Source organism: Salmo trutta, chromosome 19, assembly GCF_901001165.1.
Source record: "Salmo trutta chromosome 19, fSalTru1.1, whole genome shotgun sequence".
Lineage (NCBI taxonomy): Eukaryota > Metazoa > Chordata > Actinopteri > Salmoniformes > Salmonidae > Salmo > Salmo trutta.
Genome location: NC_042975.1, coordinates 26392889 through 26406828, shown reverse-complemented (window position 1 = coordinate 26406828; position 13940 = coordinate 26392889). Strand labels below are relative to the sequence as shown.

General features: G+C 39.4%; 1 pseudogene; it reads right to left on the bottom strand.

Annotated features, from left to right (window-relative positions):
* Positions 1 to 2054: 2054 nt before the first annotated feature.
* Positions 2055 to 11693, bottom strand: LOC115155089 (protein MIS12 homolog; annotated as a pseudogene).
* Positions 11694 to 13940: the final 2247 nt, after the last annotated feature.

Below are 13940 nucleotides of genomic sequence, written 5' to 3'. Positions count from 1 at the left end.
TCCAGCAGCACTACATCCAAGAATGTCACTTTTTTAGGGAGCAGAACTACTGTACAGTATACAGTATTGTGCCATGGAATGGAATTCACTTTTTCAGACGGTACCAATCATTTGTGCTCTCTCGTAAAATGTCAATTTCTATTGTGCTTCCATCTGTTGCACTGACAAAATCTTGTGCCTTTTACACATCTTGGAATTTGTATACATCATGAACCACAAAATGGTATGCTTCTACTTGTGAAAAGAAAGGCAGAGTATACCAAAATTTGTAATAGTACTCCCAAGCTCCAGAAAGAAAATTTTTTATCTGACATACATGTCTCATGTTTAATTATGAGCATGAAAAGGTTTGAACCTGGCTTCACAGACATGTTCTGCTACTTTGAGATTACCTGACTAGATCCACCACAACAGGCTAAAAACATATTAAAATAATTATACATTATAAAATCTATTCAGAATTGGGTTCTGTACATGCATGTAAAATGTGCATACGGACATACTGCAGGAACAGAAAAATACTTTTGGGAGCAGAAAAACCCTGTTCTTACAAACATGTTCCCAACACAAGAACACATTTTGGATGTGCAGTGCATATTGCCTTGTTTGGGAGAAAATCTGTACACTTATTTACATTTTCTGCTGGTAAAATGTAGGTCAACATTCAATTAAATGTATTTTTATTAAACATAAATACATTCCCAGTATCCATTAACAGGAAGGACCCCTGTGAAGAGGTAGTTTGGGGTTCCAGCCATGGACATCACACAACAGTCTAATCACTGCAGGATCTCCCACTGAGACCACGGTGTCAGAGCAGCCTACTGTCAAACGAGCTGCTTATCAGTCAGTCAACATCATACAGCATTAGACATCACAGTCCCCACAGACAAGCCCAGACTGTATCTGATAGACAGACCATGATTGGCAAGGGAAAGGATTTTAATTTTATCAGATGCAATTGCACAATCAGACCTTTATTCATTCAAAATGAGGAAAGTGTTTAATGTTTATAATGATAGTGCCTAAAAGATATTATGGAACAAAGAATCAAAATCATTCACACCGTACAAACGCACTGCTTGGTCAATTGATTTTTGAGATGAAATAATAAAGCAATGGTTCCCCCTTGTGGTGACTATGGTTCCAAAAAAATGCTTTTCATAGATCCAGAGTTAAAGGGGAAGTTCACCCATTTTAACATGTTATTTTCACTCTTTCTGAGTTTGTAGTTGATCCCCCAAACAGTTTTTTGATATTTTGTTACAGAGAAAATTGGTTGTCACAATTTGATGGGTCATGACTTGCCATTGACTACAATGCATTATAAATTATTAGAATGCATATTATAAATCTGTCTAAAATCTGCTATAAAACGATCCATAACACTCCAAACCAACTCATATTACATCAGAATCTCATTATGGATGATGTCCCTGCACAATTGTATTTTATTTTTTTCTCCCACTGTGGTATAAATGCATGTTTGAATGATGTGGTTTACAACAAAACTATGCAAATATAGATTTATAGGACAAAGGATTTTTTTTCACAATTTTAGTGCAGAGATATTATCCAGAATAAGATTCTGAAATTAGTTAGTTGAGTGTTTCATAATGCAATGTAGTCTATGGCAAGTGATGACTAACTAAATTGTATTATTTTTTTTTTACAGTTTGGGGGATCAAATACAAGCACAGAAAGAGTGAAAATAAGGCCCCATGTAAAAATGGGTGAACTTCATCTTTAAGACTGGGAGGTTCAAAAAATACTAACAGCTTGAGCCTCTGTTACTATTCAAAATTTGTGGATAATATATTTACAATGTATAGAAAGCCATCAAAAAGGAAATACATCAAAACAAAGATACATTTTTTGTTTAAAAAGTGCTCACATTCTTGCCGATAATACTTGGGTCTGACTAATTGTATAATTGTTCATACATCCAAAGGCATAGAATTCTATTTGTATCTTATGTCGAACAGGGGGAGCTATTCCAAGTCATAGTGTTATTACACCTGTGACCTACCCTTCTCAAACCACCACTAAGTATTTTACACCATGTGGGTCCATCCCACTGACGAGTCCTCATCCAGTCCTTCGCTTATTGACCTCTCCAATGACAGCCTGCATTTTCTTGACCGATTGCTCTCTCTGCTCCTCCAGTTCAGCCAGCAAGGCCTGCCTGCCACACACCTCTGCCTGGTACACCAGACTCCAGATTAAGAACCTCCTCTAAACCTCCTCTAAACGTTGAAAGTACTTTTTGTGTGGCTGGTCATCAGGTAACAACATATTAGGCGGGACTGAGAGGACATTGTTGACTAAAACAGTATCCATGCGACAAGACAGACGTTTGAAGCGTTCCTGAAGGAATATCTGCAACTTTTGGGAGCATTCTCTTGCCCTTGAACGTAGTTGCTATCCATTGGGCTCAGTCCCGCTTAGTTTTCTCACGAACACCGCTTCTACAACGAGCCGTAATTCATTCAGGCAGTCCTGAAAGGCGCAGTCTGAGGCGTGAAACCAAAGAACTGTGCCTCGTAAAGCTTGAGGGAGGAGGGAGACATTGCTTCCTCTAGAAAAAAGGCAGAATATTGTGTTTACATTGGAATAGCTCTACTCTGTATTTATATTGGTTAATACTGTTATCTGTCTATTCTTTCAAGGACCACATTGGAAATAGGGCCTATCCTCTTGGCTCTAATGTGCTCTGGATGTTAGTGTAGCCTACCTGTAAAAATTCACCCAAAATGAAACAATCAAAACATTTACACCTGCTCATTCTCTCCTTCCCTCTGGTAGTAAAATGTGTTGTTGCTAAATATGAAAGTGTTCTCAGACGTTATGATCTGGTTGGATAACGTTAACGTCAACAATAATACCTTTTTATAGTTAACCTCAGGTTTATGGCAATAAAACAACTGACCAAACATTACTGCTGCTGTTGCTAACTAACGTTAATAACTTGGAGACTCCAGAAAATGTCATGGCTTTAGAAGCTTCTGATAGGCTAATTGACATAATTTGAGTCAATTGGAGGTGTACCTGTGGATGTATTTCAAGGCCTACCTTCAAACTCAGTGCCTCTTTGCTTGACATCATGGGAAAATGAAAAGAAATCAGCCAAGACCTCAGAAAAAAATTGTAGACCTCCACAAGTCTGGAAATTGCTCCCAAGGATGAACCAAATGCCTGAAGGTACCACGTTCATCTGTACAAACAATAGTACGCAAGTATAAACACCATGGGACAACGCAGCCGTCATACCGCTCAGGAAGGAGACATGTTCTGTCTCCTAGAGATGAACGTACTTTGGTGCGAAAAGTGCAAATCTATCCCAGCAAAGGACCTTGTGAAGATGCTGGAGGAAACAGGTACAAAATTATCTATATCCACAGTAAAACAAATCCTATATCAACATAACCTGAAAGGTCGCTCAGCAAGGAAGAAGCCACTGCTCCAAAACTGCCATAAAAAAGCCAGACTACGGTTTGCAACTGCACATGGGGACAAAGATTGAACTTTTTGGAGAAAAGTCCTCTGGTCTGATGAAACAAAAATAGAACTGTTTGGCCATAATGACCATCGTTATGTTTGGAGGAAAAAGGGGGATGCTTGCAAGCCGAAGAACACCATCCCAACCGTGAAGCATGGGGGTGGCAGCATCATGTTGTGGGGGTGCTTTGCTGCAGGAGGGACTGGTGCACTTCACAAAATAGATGGCATCATGAGGTAGGAAAATGATGTGGATATATTGAAGCAACATCTCAAGACATCAGTCAGGAAGTTAAAGCTTGGTCGCAAATGGGTCTTCCAAATGGATAATGACCCCAAGCATACTTCCAAAGTTGTGGCAAAATGGCTTAAGGACAACAAAGTCAAGGTATTGGAGTGGCCATCAAAGCCCTGACCTCAATCCTATAGAAAATTTGTGGGCTGAACTGAAAAAGCATGTGCGAGCAAGGAGGCCTACAAACCTGACTCAGTTACAACAGCTCTGTCAAGAGGAATGGGCCAAAATTCACCAACTTATTGTGGGAAGCTTGTGGAAGGCTTCCCAAAATGTGTGACCCAAGTTAAACAATATAAAGACAATGCAACCAAATGCTAATTGAGTGTATGTAAACTTCTGACCCACTGGGAATGTGATGAAAGACATAATAGCTGAAATAAATCATTCTCTCTACTATTATTCTGACATTTCACATTCATAAAATAAAGTGGTGATCATAACTGACCTATGTTGTGGAAAAATATTGAATCAAATACTACTCAGATACCGGAGCTTGTGAATTCAATTGGACTTTTATTGCAGAGAGCAACAAAGCCGAGCACCTCCATGGAAGAACTGCCTCCTCATTCTTAGTGCTTGGCTTTTATACATTTTTACCTTTACATAACGTCATCACCCCATTTGCTTTGTTGCATAGTTTCCATTCTCTTATTGGCTCAGATATTGGGGCCTAGATTCTATTGGTGGCATGACATGCATACCCCTTAGCTAATGTTCCTGTCCAAAGGTCTTTACAAGTTTAGACCTACATTATCAATGTATGCTTAACTTATATGCGTGTCCAGTAGCCTTCACAAGATCAGATATGGCCCAGACCAGTCACGTCTTGTTAGTTACCTTGCCTCTACACAGATTCTGCTTACGTTCTGTTCTTTACATGTCCAATGGTCTCTTCGATATTGATCTAGCTTGGACACTCACATGGGTTTAGCCTTCATTCTGCTTACACATGTCTAATATTTAAGCTTATATTGATTATTCTTTCTACTTCAAAGAGAACAGTATAGGTTACTGAAAATCATCAGATGACTGGAAAATCTCCAACACCTAAGACAGGGAATTTTTACTAGGATTAAATGTTAGGAATTGTGAAAAACTGAGTTTAAATGTATTTGGTTAAGGTGTATGTAAACCTCCCGACTTCAACTGTATATATATATATATACACTACACTCAAAAAATTCAACATACTCCACTATTTAAATCTATTTAGTCCTACTTCAGGCCAACAGCCTGAATGTATGGGACACCACCACTTAACACACCCTGTAACTCTTCTGACGTCAAATCTCGCACACCCAAATATATACCAAATAAATACCTCTCTGCAGCTGCCACCACAACCTCTATTTTCTGCGACTTATGTTCCATCCCTGCAGTACTGGTGATAAGCATTGCTATAAATGCTAAAAATCCAATCTCACTGAAACATACATCACTTGTTGGTTTTATCCCTCTGTACTGGTACAGATCTACTACTCACCACTCCTCTCAGGGTCCATGCCCCTTGACCCATCTTCCTCTACTTTATTCACTGCCTCAGCATTCGGCACAAAAGCTCGTACAGGATAACTTATATATCCTAACATCACTTTGTCAGGCAAAGACTGAACATCAAAACTCAAAAGAACAGACAAGCTCTTTTTGTCAGTGGTCGTTTTATTCTTCTATGGTATATTGGCTTTAGCACAATTTAGTGTGCATGTTGCCACCTACTGAAGTCCCAAAATCTTTTCTGCCTCAGCCACAATCATTTCCAGTTTCTTTTAGTTCTTTGACACTTGAGCCGTACAGTTTATAACTGTGGCAATGAATGCCACAAAATCTACCTTTTTAACATACAGGGTATCTTTTGACTGGCAGCAAACATTTACTACTGGCTGTGGAGCATCCACTACCATATCTTCAAAAGGGTCACTTGTTTTCTCAACTCTATAGCCTCGGCATAGGAGATTCGATTGACCGCTCTAACTTTGCCACCTCAATCTTTTTCACCCTTACAGGGCACTCCAGGAACTCAGGATCATGTTTCCCACCACAATTGCAACACCATCGTCATTCTACACACCGTCCTTCAGTTTCTCTGTTCATTTGCACACACTTGAAACATGTCCAAATCCTACCTTCTATAGGCTAGGCCTACTATATTTATTTCTCAACTTTCTTAATATTAAGCACATTGCTTATCTTTACAACAGGAGTACAGCGTACCTGGCTGGCATGAAAATGAACCACGGGAAAAGCATCCTCCATTCGCTATTTAAGTGCATAGATGACATGTATTTTTTCCCGCTGCCCCTGTTTCGAGACGAGTGCATGATAATGGTTCATTCTAAATCAAAACAAACGTCACACATATATTATTTAGTATATGTAAAGACAAGATTAAATCCAAAATAGTCTGATGGGTGACAATATTAGCCTATCACTTGTGAATGATATATTATCACTTGTGAATGATACCCAGCATAAGACAAGAAACAATGCCTTTTTTGGGGACTTTTTCAAATCATAGTGGCACATTTCATGTAGCCTAGCCCATAGGTCTATATGTTTTGATAAGGTTTGTATCACAACTAAAGTGGCCAAATAACTTCTTAAAATTAAGCACATTAATCCACTTTACAAGGGGTGTAGAGCGTAACTGGCATACATAAGCAGCGTGTGAGTTTCAAGATTGGGGAAGATAATTTTCATCATAAAAATGCCCTTTTATAATAAAAGCATTACATGCATAATCACATTTGCGGTCACTTTTAATAATGGTGTTTTCCTGCTAACTGAACATTTGTGCTTATAGCCTACTGCCATGTGCGCATTGCTGTGCTTATAGTGTGAAGGAATAGCCTAATAGTTTATCAACACTTAAAGCTAAAAGTTCTGATCTGTTGCGTCAGCCACATTGCATAACAAAGTTTTAGTTGTTGTATTAATTTGGGATCTATTGCATCCCACAACTGTCTCAGACTATGTTTGGAATATTTATTTCTCACACAGAATAGGTCAACTTTTGTACTATTGGAGATAGTAGATTGACATAGGTTTGTGCTTTTGCTGTTCGTTAGACCTATTCATCTTGTCGGCTGATGAAAAGTAAATATGGACAGTGCTTCCAATATCTTTGATATGCACCTCGGAATTGGATAAGGACGTGTGCAGTTGCGTCCCTGATGTGTCTGTCTTCACTTGTAGTCTGTGAGAAAGACCCGATCATGTGATGGAGAGCCATGTGAGTGAGTGGTGCTTCGGAGTGCGCAGCACTCAGGGAGAAGGGCATTCTGGGCCAAGGCCGCAAAAGGCCACTGGCTGCAAAAGGCATGGATTTTTTTAGGGTGCATTACGGCCACACAAAGGGAATGCCGCCGTGAAATTCGAGGCATTATTAAGTGCTTGTCAAATTGTGAATGAGAGACTGATAAAGTGTATACAGCCGGCGCAAAAAAACAAAGCAGAGCTCATACCTTTCAAGGAATTAAAAAAAATCATCATTAGAGTCACATCATGCAGCCTTACATTTGTAGAACAACTAAAGTTACATTAATAACTCTAAATTGAGTACATAGGAGTACGTATTTCTTTGTTAAGTGCTCAACACAGAATAGCCTCATGTGCGCACTCCCTCAATGTCATAGGCGTCGATGAAAGGTGACCAAAACGCAGTGGGTATAGTGCTCATCTTCTTTTATTATTAATAAAGTGAACACTTAAACGAAAATAACAAACCGACAATCAACAGTTCTGCAAGGTACACAGACTATACAGAAAGCAACCACCCACAAACCCAAAGGAAAAAACAGGCTGCCTAAGTAGGGCTTCCAATCAGAGACAACGAAAAACACCTGCCTCTGATTGGAAACCATACTCGGCCAAACATGGAAAAAGAAACATAGAAATAGAAAACTAGAACCAAAATCCCCTAGAACCAAAAAAAAACAAAACACACAAAACAAACACCCCCTGCCACGCCCTGACCATACTACAATTACAAATGACCCCTTTACTGGTTAGGACGTGACACTCAAATCTTTGGAGAAAATATCCTTTCTATTTTATTCAGCTTTATTCAATTGTATTCTTTATACTATAAATTAATATAAAATAATGCCACGGAATTCTAATCAAATCTTGTCTGCTAAATGAACTAGTTAGCCCACAGCCATTTGGCACAGCCAGATCAGGACCTAACATAAGGACAACTCAGAGTATAATATTCTGTTCTTCTGAAATAGACTAAATTTTCTTCATATCATGTTTCTTTAGACCTGTCTAAAATAAATAATGGATTTACTGTGAAGGTGTAGGCTATATTACATGGATTTATTAGACTTTTTAAAATGTAGATGTTCCAAGGTCTGCATCAGTGGCTTGTGGAAGCCAGGAGATGCTATTTATTTATATTTAACATTTCTATTTAACCTTTATTTAACTAGGCAAGTCCGTTAAGAACAAATTCTTATTTACAACGATGGCCTACCAAAAGGCAAAAGGCCTCCTGCGGGGACAGGGGCTGGGATAAAAAAATATATATATATATATAGGACAAAACACACATCACGACAAGAGAGACAACACAACCCTACATAAAGAGAGACCTAAGACAACAACATAGCAAGGCAGCAACACATGACAACACAGCATGGTAGCATCACAACATGACAACAACATGGTAGCAACACAACATGGTAGAAGCACAAAACATGGTACACATTATTGGGCACAGACAACAGCACAAATGGCATTAAGGTAGAGACAACAATACATCACGCACAGCAGCCACAACTGTCAGTAAGAGTGTCCATGATTAAGTTTGAGTGTTTGTTGCAGCTTGTTCCAGTCCTTAGCTGCAGCGAACTGAAAAGACGAGCGACCCAGGGATGTGTGTGCTTTCGGGACCTTTAACAGAATGTGACTGGCAGAACGGGTGTTGTATGTGGAGGCTGAGGGCTGCAGTAGATATCTCAGATAGGGGGGAGTGAGGCCTAAGAGGGTTTTATAAATAAGCATCAACTAGTGGGTCTTGGGACGGGTATATAGAGATGACCAGTTTACAGAGGAGTATAGAGTGCCGTGATGTGTCCTATAAGGAGCATTGGTGGCAAATCTGATGGCCGAATGGTAAAGAACATCTAGCCGCTCGAGAGCACCCTTACCTGCCGATCTATAAATAATGTCTCCGTAATCTAGCATGGGTATGTAATCTAGCATGGGTAGGATGGTCATCTGAATCAGGGTTAGTTTGGCAGCTGGGGTGAAAGAGGAGTGATTACGATACAGGAAACCAAGTCTAGATTTAACTTTAGCTTGCAGCTTTGATATGTGCTGAGAAAAGGACAGTATACCGTCTAGACATACTCCCAAGTACTTGTATGAGGTGACTACCTCAAGCTCTAAACCCTCAGAGGTAGTAAGAGATTCTTCTTACCAAACCACATTACCTTTGCTTTGGAGGTGTTCAGAACAAGGTAAAGGGTAGGAGATGCCAGGAGATGCTAAATGTGTTTATGTTAATTAACGTCAATTACCGTAAGACCAACAGTTATTTGCTTGACAATCACCGGCTGACGGAATTTCGTGACCGCCACAGCCCTACCCCAAAGTTCAAAGCATGATTCTGGATTATTTTGAGGCCCACTGCAATCTGTCGGTGGTTGTCAACTGGTACTACACAATGTTGTACTCAGTATCGCCGCCTACAGATCTGGCGGCGCACATAAAGTATTTGAACCTCTGGGTTAAACTAAGAACTCTGTGGTTGAACCAGGCTTTGGACCACAAGGCACAAGGACCACTGTGGAGACTGGAGACCCAAGAAGCCCAACAACGGACCATATGACCATTTTCACACACAAAAACGCATTGAATTACTAACAAATGTTTTTTTAATAGACCACATTCTAATAGACCACATTCTAATAGACCACATTTCTTTGGCTGCAAATGTAAGATTTATATCTGAGAATTGAGATCGCATCTATAGGCAGCTATAAAGACAAAAACTGAACTAATAAGGACCTATAGCTAGATTTTCTAAATAGAAGGCTAGGTATGACTTTTGTCTAGACATAACATAATTAAAGTCCAAATCAAACTGCCTCAACTCCCACCCTTTCACCCGAAGCCAAACAGAGACATTCAATCTCCATTTGAATTTAAATTTGTTGTTTGTTTTGCTTTTTATGCGTTTTGAGATTTTCTGTAACGAAAAGCGCTATTAAAGCTAAATAAATATTATTATTATTAAGAATTTTGTATTATTCTAAAATCTCCAGAATTCTGCGATTTTAGACCAGTAGGCCACAATTCTAATCTCATTACAATGCAACAAACAGGCTAGAACTACAGAATGAAGAACCAAAGAAAGAACCACTAGCCTGGACCAGAGTCATATATTTAGAAAATACATGGCTCTGACCTGGACCATCCACATTATAAAACTACAGCATAATTTGTTAAGCGTATACTTTTGTTAAACTCTTGACAACTGCATGAATCCGACCAACAGGTGAGTCAGAAAATAATATGTAGCTAAAAGTGTTTCTGTATCAGTAAGAAAATTAGGCCTACTAACTAGTATTAACTAGATTATACCAGATAGCCTGAGGGTATCTGGAGTTCGAAATCTGGCATGGTCAGACAGTTGTAAGAAAAAGAAAGGAAAAAGATTCACACAGAATAAAGAATTATGAATACACTTTCTCCACATATCAATGCAGAGACGGGATAGTGAGGTGGAAAAAGAGATGACTTAAAGTGAGGAGATGGAGAAAGACTTAAATAGAATACTGAAATGTAGAGAATGCAAAGGGAGAATGGAGAGAATTGGGTGAAAGAGAAATGAAGGAGGGAATTAAGGAGGCAGAAATAAAGCTAAACCAGTTGCAGAATGAGCAATAGCAGGCACAGTACTCCATTTAACCAGTCAAAGTTCAGGGAGGTCACAAGTCACCTAAGTATCATACTATAGAGAAGGAGTAATAATAATATCTCAGATCATTGTCTAACATAAAGTGCATTCGGAAAGTATTCAGACCTTTTCCCCTTTTCCACATTTTTTTACGTTACAGCCTTATTCTAAAATGATTGGGAAAATGTTTTATTTAATCCAATCTACACAAAATACCCTACAATGACAAAGCGAAAACAGAAATACCTTATTTACATAAGTATTCAGACCCTTTGCTATGAGACTCGACATTGAGCTCAGGTGCATCCTGTTGGCATTGATCATCCTTGATGTTTCTACACTCCAAAAAGAAAAGGTTCCTGGAGTATCCTTTAGGGGTTCTTCAAATTGAAACTGTGGGGGAACCCCTAAGTTTGTTGAATAACCCTTCAAAGGGGTTCTTCAAAGAGCTCCGTTTAATGGATCCTCGAAGAACCTTTTGGGGTTCGTTTTTGTTATTATTATTATGAATAATAATACACATAACAATAACAACAATAACACAATATTTTAGTTCTTAGTGTTTATTATGATTTTAGTGGCAAAGCAGAATAAAATAATTCAAATATGAGATAAACTCCCAACAGAACCCCAAGTTCAACTCATGGGTATACTGTATCATCTGGCGTGTTGATGTTAATGTGTTGATGTTCTCCGTATCCATAGCCAGAATTATTTTGCAGTGCATGGTGATCGAACAGGTTTACTGTTATATTCATCAGAGGTGTATGGCGGCTGAAGTCTGTGAATCCAAAAAATAGTAATTATACTGATGATTAACAAAACATGCACACAACAGTATTCATACCTTGGTTTTTGTGGTGAACGTGAAACAAAAAAACTGTTTTGATATTACCTTGTCCATAATGTAGAGGCCTATGGGATATTCATTGAAGAGGTAAGGGAGGAGGATGGTAAATATGATCTGCATAACATGCCAATACCAATTGACATACCTCTTGTATGCCTCCTCGTCTGTATACCTGCAGACACAGACACAAATGTGAGCAGTTCAGTCATCTACAGCTAGACTTCAACATATTCTTATAGCCTACATATTCTTACCTCTTTGGTGATTGATATCCATTGAATTGTGTTCATTTTAAAAAGATTTGCAAAATTATAAAAGATAGATGGTATCATAATAAAACAATATCAATTTGCACCTGCTGTCCTTTCATTATTCAAATCCAAATATTTCATTGGGCAGTTAGGTTCCTGCAAGAACCCCCACCAACTAAGGAGGTTGCTTGATGAACCTATAGTGTTCTTGGAAAAACTTTTAGGGTCATTTTCAGTGCCAAGAACCCTAAGGTTCTTCGAAGAACTTTGAGGATCTTAAAAGAACCCTTGATGAACCCCTCATTTTTAGAGTGTACAACTTGATTGGAGTCCACCTGTGGTAAATTCAAATGATTGGACATGATTTGGAAAGGCACACAGCTGTCAATATAAGGTCCCACAGTTGACAGTGCATGTCAGCGCAAAAACCAAGCCATGAGGTCGAAGGAATTGTCTGTAGAGCTGGGAAAGGGTACCAAAAAATGTCTGCAGCATTGAAGATCCCCAAGAACACAGTGGCCTTCATCATTCTTAAATGGAAGAAGTTTGGAACCACCAAGACTCTTCCTAGAGCTGGCTGTCCAGCCAAACTGAGCAATCGAGGGAGAAGGGCCTTGGTCAGGCAGGTGACCAAGAACCCGATGGTCAGTCTGACAGAGCTCCAGAGTAACTCTGTGGCGATGGGAGAACCTCCCAGAAGGACAACCATCTCTGCAGCACTCCATCAATCAAACCTTCATAAAAGGCATTCCTCAGTAAAAGGCACATGACAGCCCGCTTGGAGTTTGCCAAAAAGCATCTAAAGGGCTCTCAGACCGTGAGAAACAAGATTCTCTCGTCTGATGAAACCAAGATGGAACTCTTTGGCCTGAATGCCAAGTGTCACGTCTGGAGGAAACCTGGCACCATCCCTACGGTGAAGCATGGTGGTGGCAGCATCCTGCTGTGGGGATGTTTTTTCGCGGCATGGAGACTATTCAGGATCGAGGGAAAGAGGAACGGAGCAAAGTACAGAGAGATCTTTAATGAAAACCTGCTCCAGAGCGCTCAGGACCTCAGACTGGGGCGATGGTTCACCTTCCAACAGGACAATGTCCCTAAGCACACAGCCAAGACAATGCAGTAGTGGCTTTGGGACAAGTCTCTGAATGTCCTTGAGTGGCCCAGCCAGAGCCCAGACTTGAACCCGATCAAACATCTCTGGAGAGAACTTTAAAATAGCTGTGCAGCGACACTCCACATCCAACCTGACAGAGCTTGAGAGGATCTGCAGAGAAGAATGGGAGAAACTCCCCAAATACAGGTGTGCCAAGCTTGTAGCGTCATACCTAAGAAGACTTGAGGCTGTAATCACTGCCAAAGATGCTTCAACAGAGTACTGAGTAAAGGGTCTGAATATTTACGTAAATGTGATTTTTTAAAATGTTTTATTATTATCATTATTTATTTATTTAAACTGTTTTTGCTTTGTCATTATGGGGTATTGTGTGTAGATTGATGAGGGGGAAAAATATTTTATACATTTTCGAATAAGGCTGTAACCTAGCAAAATGTGGGAAAAGTCAAGGGGTCTGATTATTTTCAGATGATCCATCAATGTAAAGGTATGGAAACTAGAAGTGCCCAGAGAGACGGGGCAAAGCAGGAGAAAAAGGAGAGGAAAGAAAGATGGAGAGATGTTGGATAAGAACAAAGTAAAAGAGCCGCTCAGAGCTAAAACAGCAGAGAGAATGGTAGAAGTGAGGAAAAATAAGGAGAGGGTGAAAGCCCACCTTGTGGGTGTGGCGAGGAAATATAACGAAAGGAAACAGAGAAAGAAACAGAAACGGTGTTGAAAAAGGCTTACGGCAAAGAAAATTGGAGGGCGTACATCCCAAACCTCAAATTGAGGAAGATGTAAGAACCCAATGCAGATGTAAGAGTAAATAATGTCAGCTGTCATTGGTCAAAAGTTAATTTCTATGTTTATTCATTTTGTCGAATATTTCATAAATAAAATAATATGAGCAGAAGAAAACACAAAAAGTACAAAATGTAGATTAAAGGTGGATGTGGTTACTGGATAATGCAATGCAAGTTAACTTGCAGACATACTGAATATATTTGAAATACTGTGGCTACGTTCTTAATTGAGCTATA